Consider the following 14,948-nt stretch of genomic DNA (forward strand, 5'->3'; position numbering starts at 1 on the left):
CCTTTCCTTTCCTTTCCTTTCCTTTCCTTTCCTTTCCTTTCCTTTCCTTTCCTTTCCTTTCCTTTCCTTTCCTTTCCTTTCCCTCTGTTTCTGTCTGTCTCTCTCTGTCTCTCTCTCTCTTTCTTTCTCTCTGTCTCTCTTTCTGTCTGTCTTTGTCTCTCTCTCTTTCTTTCTTTCTCTCTTTCTTTCTCTCTCCCTCCCTCCCTCCCTCCCTCCCTGGTTCCCCTTCCTTTCCCTTCTTTTCCCTTCCTTCCTTTTCAGTTCTACTGGGCCTAATCCTGGGATATGTTGAAGTCTCTAATCTTTCACATTTTACTGAAAACTGAGTGATTAACCTCTTGGCAAAGCTATTTGGAATACTGGGGGATTAAGCTGTTGACATAGGGCTATGCACAGGCCTTTTGGGCCGGATCCCTATCTGAGCCTTTTCCTACATGCCATGCTAAATGAACTCAGTGTTGCTCCCTGACTTGGTTCTGTACAGAGGTTTAGCAGTCTGGTGGCACAGTGCACCCTTGCTCAAAAATATGTGCTCAAACTACACCTGCCATTGGTTCAAATGGCCTTTCCAGGTTACATTTCTCTTTCCAGAGAGCCAGTCAAACCATATCCAGAGGCCTGCCTGCAGTTAGTTATCCATGACTGGAGTACTGTTTAATAGCTCATTTTTCCCTCCTTCTTTAACACTAGTTCATCCCCATCCCCCTACTGTAGGAAGTGGGAAAAAAAAAATTCTCTGGGCTCAAAGCAAAGTTAATCCAATAATTGTGGTAATTTATGAGTTGATGGTTGATAGCAGAAGATGTAATTATTCTTTTCCAGCCTTAGCTAGCTCACTGTGATCAAATATGATTATATGTTATTGTTCAATGAATCATATGCTGCTCACAATGCACTGACCTGATGGCTGATGGCACCGTGCTCCTCGGTGGCATTACATTATGAATTAGATCAGCTCCTTATCTTGATTATCCGAGGACCTAATCCCACAAACGCTTGTGAATATTTTAAAATTTACTGGCAGAATAAATCCATGTCTGAAGTTTGGTGATGCAGCCTGAGATGAAAGGATTTGGGGAGTTTTCAGTCCCTACAGGTACACGTCTTTGCTGGTTTCATCCTGGCTTATGTTTATATTCATCATCTTTGTACTTTGATTTTAGCCCAACCTTTATCCAACCTAAACAGCCTTTAGACAAAGCCTGTGAGTGATGTGACCTTTGTTGTCACCACCAGAGAGAGCGTAAATTAATTCACGGGCTTATTTTGTACAGTAGGTTCTGGCCTAGGTGCTTTTATTGGAGCATCCTTAACGTCAATAGCTAAATAAACCCAGGCTGGATGAATCCTCTGTGTCCTTGCACAACCCCTGTACAATCCACTATTACACACTCACAATCATCTTCTTGGCATCAGACCTGCTGACTGATTTATACCCAGTGCATGTTTATTTGTGTGTGCATATTTGTGCATCTGTATGTTTTCATTTCAGGTGGATGTCCCCCTTTAATCAATATTTGATTCATGCCATTAGAACAGACCTAGAAAATGCAATACCATGGGGAAATATTTAACCAGACAATTTCACCAGGGACCTAGTTATCTTTTGATGTGACTACAATAAAAAGCACAATAGTAAGAGCAGCTCTAATTTGTCTTTTTAAGATCTGTCTTAAGGATGGGAGGAAACCAACCCAAAAGCTGGCTGAGCCAAAGGGCTTGAAAACCTAAGGAAAAGCATCCCTCAGCTTCAGAAAAAGTGGCACATGCTCAAATCTGCCTGAATCTTCCCCACTGCCCACAGTCCTGTAAGGCAGACTGCCAAGCAGAGGTGATCTGTTTTTTTTAAGGCAGAAGTGGAAGAGCAAGAAGAGAGTGCTGTGGGGATCCCCAGCTACTGGAGTCATCCCAGGGAAAGGGAATGTGGCCCTGGGTGGGAAGAGATCGTGTGAATTGCTCACTGATAGCCTGTGCAAGGGAGACCTGCCAGAGAAGGGAAAGGGAGAGAACAGTCTGGGAAGTAGGGAAAATGTGGGTGGTGCAGCAAGGATAACCTGTGGGATGGGAGACCAAGATAGAGACGTGAAGTTAACCCATTTCTGACCTCAGCCAGGTTGCTGTTTCTGCTCTCGGCATCAAAGCTGGTGCCAGTACCCACAGACTGTCCTCTGAAATACATGGTGGTGTTGCTGAGTCCTGCAGAACCCTGCTTCAGTGACTGGCTGCACTGCCAAATACCTCCCAGAGTGGAACAGATAAATCCACCCAACTGTACGTGTTCCCTTGTGAAAAAACCAGTGGGTGTGTTTTGACATCTAGCTCTGTGGTTGGGCTGATTTGCCTACTTTCCCTTTACCCTATGGAGAGGGTTTTTGTGTGTTTGTGTTCAGAAATACCGCATGGTTTGTTTGCTGTCAGCTGGAGTCCCTGCTGTGCTTCTCAAGTGCTGTTCTAGGTACTGTTTCATTTGCTAATGAATTGCTTAGGGTTTGATACACATTAGTGTTCGAGCCTCTCAGAGAGAAGGAAGGGTCAAACAGTTGGATTGTAGGTGTTGATGCAGTGCCAAATGTCCTCTTAATCCCAATAGAACCCCAAGATTTGTCTGGGGGTTGCTGCAGTGTTCAGTTTCCCAGGGCAGCCCAGCAATGATGAAAGTGTAGTCCTGTTTTCACCTCAGGCTTTTCTGCTCCAAGCCAGGTGCTACAGCAGTGATACCTTAACTCTACTTCTGATTCAAAGAGAATTAGCAATCCCCACCCTTTTTCTTCCAGATATCATGCAAAGCAAGCCCCCAGCACAGTAACGCTGCTGCTGCTGCTGCTGTATTGGCAGATGGACACAGGGATGATTGAGTCTCCAGCCTTGTGCTGCACTCCCACAACCTTCCTGCCACAGGGTGGGGTGTGAGGAGTCTCATTTCACCACATGGGGCTTTGGGACAGAGGTCAACGAGAAGCCACAGCTACAGTGAGATCTTCAGGATGAATCTGAATACGAGGGCCGACGGGTTAACTGAGCTCTGAGGAACCAGGCTGTGAGGAGAGATGTGCGTGGCTCGGGCTCTTCCCCATGAACCTGGACCAGGGTGTTTTAGAGAATGTGGTGTTACAGCTCTTTTTGATGTTTTTTAACACCTGGTTATAAATGCACTGTGGGCTTGGGGAAGAAGGTTCTGCTGCCACTCTGGTAGGGGGTGACCTGTCCTCCCCAGGATGGCACCAGTTCATTTGGTAACTGAGTCCCTCTGAAGAAGGCAGTAAAGTCTTTTCTTGTTTCTACCAGGTTGTGTCTGAGCAGGGAAAATGATGGAAGATAAGCTTGCACTTGTTCTTAGAAACCTACTTCAAAGAGTATAAACACTTGCAAAGCTAGGCCAAAGTCTTGGATGTGGAAGCAGGAGTTTTAATAGTGTGTCCAGTGTTCCCAACATTCCAGCCCTTTCATAGAGACTCCTATGGGTTCTTCCTGAGAGCTTCCTAAATGCTGTTCTAGCAGCAAAGGGTGAGGGCCTGGGATCACCTGCTGTGTTTTGCTTTATGTATATATGAGTTGCTGCATGTATAGTTCATGTGCCTCTGTGTGTGGGTATTAGGAATAAAACATTATATTTTGTCAGTGTGTTTGTCTAAATCCTCCCGTTCCCTTTGTCTCACACCCTAGGAACAGAAGGGGAGCTAACAGCTCCAGGGCTGATTTTTGCATGGTCTGTAGATCTGGTACTGTGAACTCATTCTACTCTCTGATACCAAGGGGTCTTGGTTTTGGTTTGGAAAGAATATTCACAAGAGTTTCTTGGTTTATGTAAATAGTTTATCCTCTGTGCTGGCAAGGAGACACAGTTTAGCCACTTGTGGTCCTGAAGAAGCTTCTGAGGTTGGCGTCTTTGCTATAAAAATATAAAATCCCAAACTAACTTCTGCTATGGCTTTTGAGCTGCCTCGAGATCACTTTAACTGATGATGTCTAGATAAAGACATACTTTGATTAAGATAGCACTTTTCCTATTATGAGCCCTTGACCTGTATAAAAATGCATGGATCCCATCTAGTGTATTCTGTGTGAGTTGATATAGGAACTATGGAATATAATGGAATAATAGTGATTTTCTGATGAGAATTGTACTCTACTGCCTTCTCTTGTGGGCAGCAGGGTATGCTACTGTTCCATATGACCTGTGCAAAGGAGAAGATTATATTGATTCATATATATATAGATGTTGATTATTCTGTCATCTATTAACACAGCAGACACTTCCAAACACTCCTCCTTCCAAGGCGGATGCAGCATTAGGAGCCCACTCAGGAATCTGGGATGAAGCTGCACCTGAACTTCTGCAGGATGCTGCTGGGAGCAGTTCCTTATTTTCATAGGCTCTTAAAAACTGGGAAAAGTCTTTTCCATTTATCACTGTGGTTTATATTGCATTATTGAGATACAGTTAACTACAGTAAGCATAATAATTTGTCCTGGGCTAGCACTTCAGCCAGACCAGTTATTGATCAATGCACGTTCACACCAAAGGCTGTACAAGAGGCACACAGGCAGGGAAGTCTGCGGAACTTTGCTTTTTCAAAAGCCTGTCATAAGTTTCCATCCAAACATCGCATTGGAGATCAAATTGAATTGGCACAGCATTAATTTAATTTGTCCTATACATAATGTAGCTGTTTTTTAATGCCAGCTCTCTTTAATTTGTGAGCTTGGTCATGAGAGAGGCAAATGCCACCTGAACTCTTGAGTCTGCAAATGCCAAAGTGTGTTTGGGTTTACCAGACTTCTCCTGAGTATAAATTATCTTCCCAAGGAACTCTTTTATTTTTGGGGAGTGTTTCTTCAGCCTTATTGTCCCAGTTATCTTCTTGAATGCATAATTTGGTTTAAGTGGCATTTGTTTAATGCTGGCTTGCATCAGGCACTTTTCTGTCAGGAGGAAGGGACAATCTGCTGATGCAGATAAGTAAAACTGGCTCAGCCTTTGCCTCGTTATGTAAATAGCAGATTTGTGGAGTTGCCTCAAGGAAGATTATTTGTATTTAATTGGGCAGTCTCTAATGTCTGTATTCCAGAAAGATTTGACCTCAAACGCACTGAAGTTGGTAGAGGGACCTCCCTGTCTTTTGAAAAGTCTGATCCAGACTCCAGTGGTGCTGATCTTGGATTTCTGGGAGCAAATACAGCTTTATGCTGTCATCCTCCTCTGACCCTTTAATATTTTGTTTACCAATCAAACCCAGCTAGTGTGAGAGATCATGTAAAGCAAATTTATTTTATACAGCTTCCACATACGCTGGTAAAAGGAGCTCTCAATTTTCTTATGTGTTTCTGACCATCACTTTTCCCACTCCCCAAACATTTTGACCTTCTCCAGTTAAGGAACAAAACTCACCCAGTGGCAGCTTAAGCAGTCCCAACAAAAAATGGAATCATCCTAGTTCCGCAAATCAAACCCTGACATCGCTTGTTTCACAAGAATCTACATCCCAAGATGTGTCTGAATTGGTAAAAATGGATAAATACCGTCAAACAGTGACATTGAAATTTCCCATTGTGTAGCTAAAACAAAATTTTGTAATTACTGACAAATGTATTTCTTCTTATCGTGCAGGCAACATTTACAGCCTCTGATAATTTGTTTGTTCTGTTTATTTCACTGTGCTTAGAAAACAACAGCAATTTGCATTCATTTGCATCTCATTTTAAAGGACAGTGATAATGAGAAAAGTTGTGGGGGGATGTGTGCGTATATGAGGTTTTTTATATAGAAACATATATGTACATAAACAAAATTCTTTGTTTTCCTATAACATTTGGAAGGAGATAATTGCTGCTGCTGGGATTTTACCGCAGTTTTCACATCCTGCAGCTTTCCCTTGTACTCTTTTTCTGTTTTGCGTGCCTAAAGTTTCAAAACCCTGCACAGATCCTATTTATGTAGGACAAGAATAATTCTAAAGGGCAACAGACTATTACAAAAACACTTAATGAAACTAATTAGGGCTAACATTTTAACATAGACTGCTTGTTGCACATAGTCCTTTATCAGAGCCATTGAGAAGGCAAGCTCAGCAAGCTCCTGGAGAAAAAGAATCCCAAATTTTTGTTTTTCTGACTAGACCAACATTTTAAGTTACTGGTAAAAAAAAAAATAAAGGTGCTTTCTTTAGACCAGGAGTGAAAAATAAAAATGCATGATTAACAAAAAGTGGGTTAGCATGGGTTGATAGATGTCCTAAAGGAGTGGATTTAACAAGTTATTTTATTTGTTGGACTTTTTCTGTAGTGTGTGTTTGGTTATTAATAGCTGATGGCACACATAAGCCAAAGACAAATAGGTTTGTGTGGACCAGTTGGTCTGATTCTGAAATGTTGGCTTGTTCATGCAATATTCATGTTTAATTTATAGACACTTGCATCACTCACAAACGTGTGAGTAAAAGGGATGGGATAAATACAGCAGTCACCACTGATCCTTGCCAAGACAGACTTTCCCTGTTTTGGGAGGCAGGGAAGGTGCTGAGATACCCAGGATGCCACTGCATCATAGGAGGGGGAAGAGGAAAGCTTGCTTTTGAAACAGTAAGCTTTGCTAAGCAGCAATTTCAGCACTAAAATATTTCTTAGGCCCCCAGGCCATATATTTGTATTGGGTTTTGTTTTGGTGGTGTGGGTTTGTGTGCTGACATTGGTTAAAACACTCAGAATAGGTGAGATTGATAAAAATGCATCCAGGTGTCCACCCTGTATGTGGCTGTGACTGAGCATAAGGGTTGGGGTGGTTAATCTGGGCTGGTAGAGGGGTATAAACAGGAGTAGGATAAGGCTGACAGTCCAAGCACCACAGATTTGCTTCTTGTGAAATCATCAGAGTTGACAACACCTGGGTATTGTGTGGGATTTTAGCATCTGGCAGCATCCCCTTAGGTGGCCCTGTAACTCTTCTTTGCACACAAAAAGAACATTAAACTCGCCCCTGTTCGTGCTTCCTCTGACATAAAGGCTCAGATAGGAAGTGTGAGTAGCTGTTTGTTAATGATCCCTCTCTGGAAGGGCTCCTTGCTGGTGTCAGGCAGTTTCCCTGACCTGTTATGAGTTGTTAGTCATCTGTGACTCAATTTTCTGAGGCCACTCATGCCGAGATCCTGCAAAGAACTCCTGGAAGTCACCATGACTCAGGCTCAGTTGAGTAGGTCCCAGTGGGGCCATGAAAGTGGGATGAATGTATTTGCAATATTTTTAGTGCTGTGAGTTTCTTTAGGCCTAAGGAAAGACTTGTACCCTGTAACAGTATTCCAATGTATTTCCAGAAAAGTTTCTTCAGGCTTTCATACAAGTGTTCCTGGAGAGGTAGGAATGTCATATCTGTATCACGAGGTCATTTCTTATGCCTCAGTTCAGGATGTTGTAGGGGGTGGGTTATGCAGAAATTCTGTGGTTTTAAAACATGTATTTTAGCTGGGAATTTAAGTTGCTTGAACAGATTTTATTGCATCAGTAATTTGAAGTATTGAATGAGTTATGGTGGAAAACAATCAGTACAAGCAGTGAAAAACACTTTGATGCTTACAGGGGCTCATAGAGAGTCATAGGGAGTTCAGTGGAGGTTGCATTGGCCCAGAATATTTTGCTTTGGACCCTTTTTTATCATACTTTTGTTGGAGTTTTGCCTTATAGTCCCATCAAGAAGAGGGACACCCTTATCCCTGAATGTGTGGAGCATTCGATCTATCCCTGCAGGAGCACCCTGGGTGCTCCAGCTTGCTCAGAGAAGAAGCAAAAGGTCAGTGGAATCTGTCAGCTTCTGTGTTACACCCACCACGTATCTGTATTTAGTCTGGGAGGTTTATTTTTGTGCACATATGTGAATTTATAGATACATGTGTGCATCTCTTAGGGGGAAGCATGCCTGCATTCCCATCCTCTGTGAAAACCAGCAGAGTGCTGAGTCTTCCACAGGTAAACTGCTCATTCTCTGGGCCACTGCAGGCCCATCTTTCTGTGTTTCTATATATTTGTTTAGTGGATTTTGACTAATAGGATAAAATACTTTGGTTTCTGCATTTGTATTTTCAGAATGTTGTGGAGCCTGGCTCAATAGCCAAGATACCGAGCTGAGCAACACTCAAATCTATTCTATGCCCTAAGGATCTCCTCATTTTAGCAGTTCAAGTTTTAGTATGGATTGATAGATGTAAATATAGTGGAAAATAACTCCATTTGGTTATATGAAAGGAGAGCAACACTGCAAAGAAATCTTCCAATTCTCCACATTCAATTGGAATAAATCCCACAGTTCTCAGGACCACTGATGTTATCTCCGAACATAGTCCTGCTGCAGCCAGCAAATTATGAGGTGTGTGCTTTTAGCAGAGATATTTCAGAAAAAAAAAATCCTGTTGGAGAAAACAAATTCTAATCCTGGCCTCTGCTTGCTCTGCTCCCGGTTCCAATCCTCCATCAGAGCTGTCCCACCAAACCATTCCCTCACAGCCCCCCTTTGGAAAGCAGCAGTCCCACAGCTTTCCAGGAATAAATGAGAGATAATTGCTCAGAGCTAACACTGATAACAGGAGGTTGAGCTGATCAAACAGAGCTCCTCAGCATTTACTCTTAGCACCTGAGAAGTAACAAACTCAGGTGTGCATTGAGCAAAGTGTCAAATCCCCTTTTTTCGGATGTTTGAACTTGTGAACCATTTTTTTGGTTTTACTGTGGACACACCACTCTTTGTCCCTGATTTGTGTTTTAATTAGGAGATGAAGATGTTGGGAAGTGGAAAAGTAAAAGGGGTTGATCTCTCTGCTTGGCACAATAAAAGCAATGTATTTGACAAGAGGTTAGGTTACTTTTATTAGTGTATTTAACAAAGTAAGAGAAGAATACTGGGGGAAAATTATGTAAAGAAGGGAAAAGTTGGCCAATATCTGCCACACTGTTTTGTTTTTCTGCCTTCCCAAAATGAATGATTCATGTTATTTCCAGATAACCTACTGATTTACTGCCAGTCACAAAACCTTGTACATAAGTAATAGAGTAACACAGCAGGTTTATTCACACTGATGAGGGCAGGAGGTGACAGCACAAATGGAGCTACACAGGAAATCCACTTGCACTAGAGAAAAACGTTAAAGTGATAATCCAGTGTCTCTTTGCAAAGCCTCACCTGATCCTCTCTGCCTTGCAGACCTCACTGCCCAAAGTGTAGATACACACTACAAAAGAGAGAAAAACCTCAGGTCAGCTCTCATGATCTTACCAAGAGCAGAGGTTTTATGTGGTTCTTTTTCACAGAAAGTGTGAAAAACGAGGTTCACTTTCTTAATAAATTATAAAAAGTTTAATATAAACAAAAAGACAATTAGGAGACAGAGAAAATAAAGCAAAGGGTTAAAATGGTCGGGTGTCCTGGTGCGTTGCCAGGAACACACCTGGTATCTTGGGAACACCCTTTTTATCCCCTCCTGCTGTGAGGGTTTGATGCATATTCAAACTTTTTCAAGAAGTATTTAGCATGTCCCCTCCCTAGTTCCGCCTTTTCAGAGCATGCTCAGCATGGTTTTTATTTTTGCTGATCATCATTATTTTGAGTTTGATTTCTTTTTCTTGCAAGTGGTCAGTGTTGATAACAGTCTGGGCCCCTCATCTTTCTGCTGATGGCAGCTGGGCTTCCTGTCCTTCCGTTGCCAACAGCCTGGTCCCTGCTGCTGATAACAGCCTGGTCTCCATGTCCTGCTGCTGGAAACAGCCTGGGCCCCACTGTCTTTGCCCTCTGGGGGTTTTTTTGGTTTTTTTGCACAGAGGGACACCACAAAATTCCTTCACGCCTAAAACTTGCTAGCAAGAGAAAAAGTACATATATAGCCAAAAAGCATTTAACATATAATATTCATCCTAATACTTGCAAAAGCCAATATCACAATATGGATTTATAACAGAAAGCATCTGGAAGAGTACCAACAGCAGAAAATGCTGTTGGAGGATATTTTATATAAGATACTTAAATCCTGTTTTGTTCTTGGGTTCCTCAAGTGTGTACCATGGGAATAGTGTCCTATCTTTGGACAAAAAGAGGATTTCTTTTCCCAAAAAGACGCTTCCCAAACATTTCTTAGAACTTCATAACATCATTTTTAGCATTTAAAGAAACGCAAAGTTCCCAGTCAAGCATTCCTTGCACAGATGACTCAGGTCCTTGGAGAAGAATTGGTTTCACTTTTGTTCTGTGCTTGGTGCTCATAAAACAGAGAACAACATGTGACTTCCTCTGTGGAGCTGTGCTAGTTGTTGTTTGATTCCTGACTTGATCTTTGCTTATTTCAGTGTTGGGATTCCCCCTCCCACAAACAGAACAATCGTTACCTATGCAGATGCTACAGGTGCTCTGCAGGGAGAGGAGCTGACCAGAGGGGACTTCAGGAATGTTACAAAAACTAAAACAGCCCCAACCCAACTCTGCTGCCTCCCTGATTTAAGAATTGAACACGTGCATTTCAAAGAATAGAGTGCAGCTTGTGTTTGTGAAGTCCAGGGCTGCAAGAAATGAAACTTTCAAATTATATATCCGAGATTAGAGTTTAAATGTCATTTGTAAAACACTCAAAATGTCAAGCAGTCCCTACGTGCCAAACCAGATTGTGACACTATCCTGTAATTCTTGCTGAAGAGAGGGGAAAGCTCAGTTAAAATATGAACACAGCCTGAACTTCAATGCTTTTGTGGTTTTATTGTTTTATAAATTCACTCTATGTACAAAGATATTTGGCATATTAATCTTCTACCTTAAAAAAATAATCAAGAAAATAAGAATCTAAAGGTAATTCTCAAGCAATAAATATGGAAGAATATTTTGATTTTAACAACCTATGGATTAGACAATTTGAAAAACCCCACTCCCTGAGTTTGGATTAGGGGTATTTTTTTGAAAACTACATTGATTTCTGTTTCCGTATAATGTAAAACTGCTACAGGAGGCAGAAGCCAATAATTTCTTTTCTTTGGCTGCACCTGGTAAATGCAGATGAATATATCTGCAGCTATGAATTTCAGATGAAACTCCTCAGAATCAGTTTAAGAGGAACTATTTTCTGAAGTAAAATGTACATAATCGGTGAAGTTTTAACAAGATAAAAATATAATCAGTAATCCTTTGTTTATAACTTTAAACTTTCCTTAGAAAGTATTTAAACTATGTAGTTTAGGATTTAGTTAAGGTCATGAATATGTTTGGGGTGCTTTTTATTTTTATTTTTTATTTTGCTGTGTTTTGGGGGTTTTTTTGGGTTTTTTTGGGTTTTTTTTGTCCACAAATAAAAGCACAACCCTCAAGCCTGAACTGTTGTACTTCCTCTCTCATTTTTGAGGGCTTCAGATCAGTGTAATTTTTTATGACATCCCCTTGCCTTCCTCCTCCTCTCACATTTTGATCCTCCTCAGAAGATGGAATAGCTATAGGATTGGTGATGTGAGACACCCTACACCTTCCTGGCATCCTGGAGGTCGGCTCTGCAGCAGGAGATGGAGCTGACAATTTCTTTTTGTTGTGGTGACAACGATTATTATTCCATTTGCTTGTGTTTAAACACTGGTAAAAGCGCTTAGCCCAGGTAATTTTCCCTGACAATTTGGGAATTGTGCATGGGGAGATTTCCTGGGGACACAGCTGCAAGGACATCTTCCCACCCATGCACACTGAGGAGATGCTGACAGCTACTTTCTATTCTTTACTTGTCCTCTGCTTTGAGCACATCAGGTTGCTGTGTGTTGGGACAACATTCAGGCCTGCACACATACATGGTTTGCTGGATTTGGTGTAAAATATCCGTGACAGGGAGGCCAGGGCTGCCAGAGCAGAGCTAAACTTGTTTTTATTCTTTCCATTCTTTAGTGTTTCTGAGGTTTTTTTAAGCCTTGCAAGTGTTTCCAGCTATTTTCAAGTCCTCACAAAGCAGCACAGCTGAAGTCCAGGTGTGCTGCCCCACTCAGTGCTTCCCTCCTCTGTACAGCCCAGTGAAGCCACAGCAGGCAGTACAGAGCTCATCAGTGATGCAGGTAGGGCTGTGGGAAAACTCTCCCAGGAGTATTTTTGGATGGCGAAAGGATTATAGCTGAACTTGGAATATTTCGTGAAATCATGCCAGTGGTGCAGAAAATCAGTTACAGAGGGGAAATCCTATGCTCATCCCATCTTGATGTATTCTACTGGCACATTTTCAGGATGAAATTTTCCTCTTCCAAGAAAAAGTCTTTGAAAATACTTCTTTCTATCATCTGCAAACTTCAGTCCACAAAGGGTCAAGAAAAGTCCCTCAGGGGACCACATCTCCTCCTTTCCAGTTGAAACAATTTCATATTTAATATCTCAAAAACTTCTTTCTGTGTGGAATTCCCAGCCTTTTCCCACCTCTAATCTCAGACCTGGAGGTATGAACACCCCTAGGGTGTGAACTCCAGGTACTACAAGACAAATGTAGGTGAGAGTCTCATCTGCAAGAACACTTGCTTAATCAAACTAAATCAACAACTTTCAGCACTAATAAAACCTAGGTACTTTTAATCTTCAGTATCTTTTTACAACAGGGTTTTGTATATGAGGTAAAACATTTGTGATTGTTCTTTTGGGTTGGCAGGGCTTGGTTAACCGAGTCTGACTTGCATCTGTGTTCACCAGGAACAAGACAGTGAAGCTGCATTTTTTTTGCATGGGTGAGAATATTAATAAAATCTCCATCCTTTACCTGGCTGTTATTTTGGGAGGAATTATAAGCTCTTAGTTCATTTTTGGGATGAGTAATCCTTTTTCAGATGCACTAATTCTGAACAAAAGCCTTCAAAGTTACTGGCAGCTAAATCACACCAGTAAGACTTACCAGTAAGACTGCTAGTGTGTTTTAACACTAGTTAAAAGTCATAGTTCTTTTTTTTTCTTCTCATCCATTATTTACATTAGGTTTTGCATAAATGAAAGCTGTGTTGAAGAGCTTTTCTATGTATTTTACATCAAGGCTGAAGGTGTAAAACACATCTATTCAAAAAAGGAAAGGGAACACAAAAGAAAAATTATCTTGAATGCTTCTGTTATTAGTGAGTCTCCAGGCAACTCCTGGCAGAGGGCAAAGCTAAATTAAATGATTGTAGTAGCAGGCTGATACATATATATATTTACACACACACCCCCCTCAGGAGCTATTTTTAACACGTGTGCATCTCCCATACCTTACATCTGACAGCTTTATTTGAATCCAGGCTATTCATTGGGAATAAGCAACTAATTAATTTATCACATGAATATCAAATATGCAATTAGTCCCAGAGCACTCAGTATTCCAGCCATGGCCACCGAGGTAGACTCCACACTGCCAACAATGACTCCAAGGAATGAGTCCCATTCAGTGCCTGACCTGCTGTGGAAAGACATAAATGGGTTTGCCATATGCTGCTTGATATTGTACTTATAATTCTTCCTTTCTTCTTGTGTTCATGCACGTGTGCAGTCAGCTAATGGGTTCTCTTCAGTCACAGCGGTGTGAAGGAAGCAAAGGAGTGTTTAGGAGATTAGAGAATGCTGTAGTCACAAAGCTCTGAGATGAATATTTCTGTGTAAAGGCAATTCTGAAGAAACACATGGATGTGTTTCTTTCGGTAGGGCAAGAGGTACCAGCTGAAACTGCAGCCAGCAAGACTGAAGTTAGATGTTGGGTGGAAAGCTTTAGAAGGGAAATGAAGGTTATGCATGGCAGAACAGATGACAAGGGGAGATGGCATTGTCACTGCCACTTGCTGGGGAGTGAGGTGACCAGCACCTGGAGACCAGCTTGGGCACATCTGATGGTGATGGAGAGGAACAGTGGGAGATTTAAACTCTCAGTCACCTCTCAACCACACTGTGACTGTGTGTCTCTTTCTTCAAAAGCCTCATCACACTTGGCAGCTGCGTTGCCTTCCTCAAGAGCAGGCTCAGTGATCAGACAAGCTCCTAAGCTGATCAGATGAAGCTGAAGCACGTTTATTTACTGTAAAGTAAACATCATTACTGCTGCCCTTGAGATATTTTGTAATTAAGTACAATTTCCTGTGCTGGCAAACCTAGTGCCATTTATAGAAATGCTAATTTCTGTTATTTCATGGCTAGCTCTGAAGGTTTAACCTTGGAGAAGATTCTGGGTGTTGAAAAGTTTTAAAGATCATTAAATGTTACTGTGATTGTAGAAAAACTTTACAAGATGATGTCCAGCTCCATTCTTTGTAGTTCTCTGGCAGTATTTTACAGCACAGCAATTAGAAATTGTTTCTGTCAGAGTGGAACATTAGAAAACATTGTTATACAGCACTGGAGCGTTTGGTCATAAATCTTGCAATTTGTGAGAGAATCTAAACTAATAAAGCCTTAAAAACAAGGCGAAGAAATTTCAGTACTTTTTTGAACTCTTCATCTTTGTCTGAGGACATGGTTTCACAGAAGTGATGTGAGGTTTAATGAGGAGTGGGGATCTATCAGTGCTTTTGTTTTTATTAAGTTGTATTTCATTTCTTAATTTTGTTTAATGTCTGTGGGTTTTGATGGATCTTATTTTATAAGTTGCTAAACTAATAGCTCAGAAATAAAGCACAACATCCATTTTCTGTGTTTCAAAATGTAGGCCATTGTTTTTCCAGCATCAAGCTGCTAGTTTAAATGCTATTATGGAAATCAGTCCTTCAGATTAATCACCAAATAAAGCAGAGGATGAAACAGAGTGGTTTGGCTGAATCAAAGTTTGTGATGGTTGTGGGGGAAGGAGTTTGCTAATAGTCATTATGAAATTCCTGAGCACTCCAGTGTTTCATAAGAAGTGCCATGCTGCACATGTGGACATGGTGTAGCCTCCTGAAACAATGTGTTTTGCATTCACACAGAGAGCACCTATCAGTCGGCCTCAATGGGAGCTTAACAGCAACTTTTTTGTAGCTGT

This window comes from Parus major, chromosome 1A (assembly GCF_001522545.3).
Source record: "Parus major isolate Abel chromosome 1A, Parus_major1.1, whole genome shotgun sequence".
Lineage (NCBI taxonomy): Eukaryota > Metazoa > Chordata > Aves > Passeriformes > Paridae > Parus > Parus major.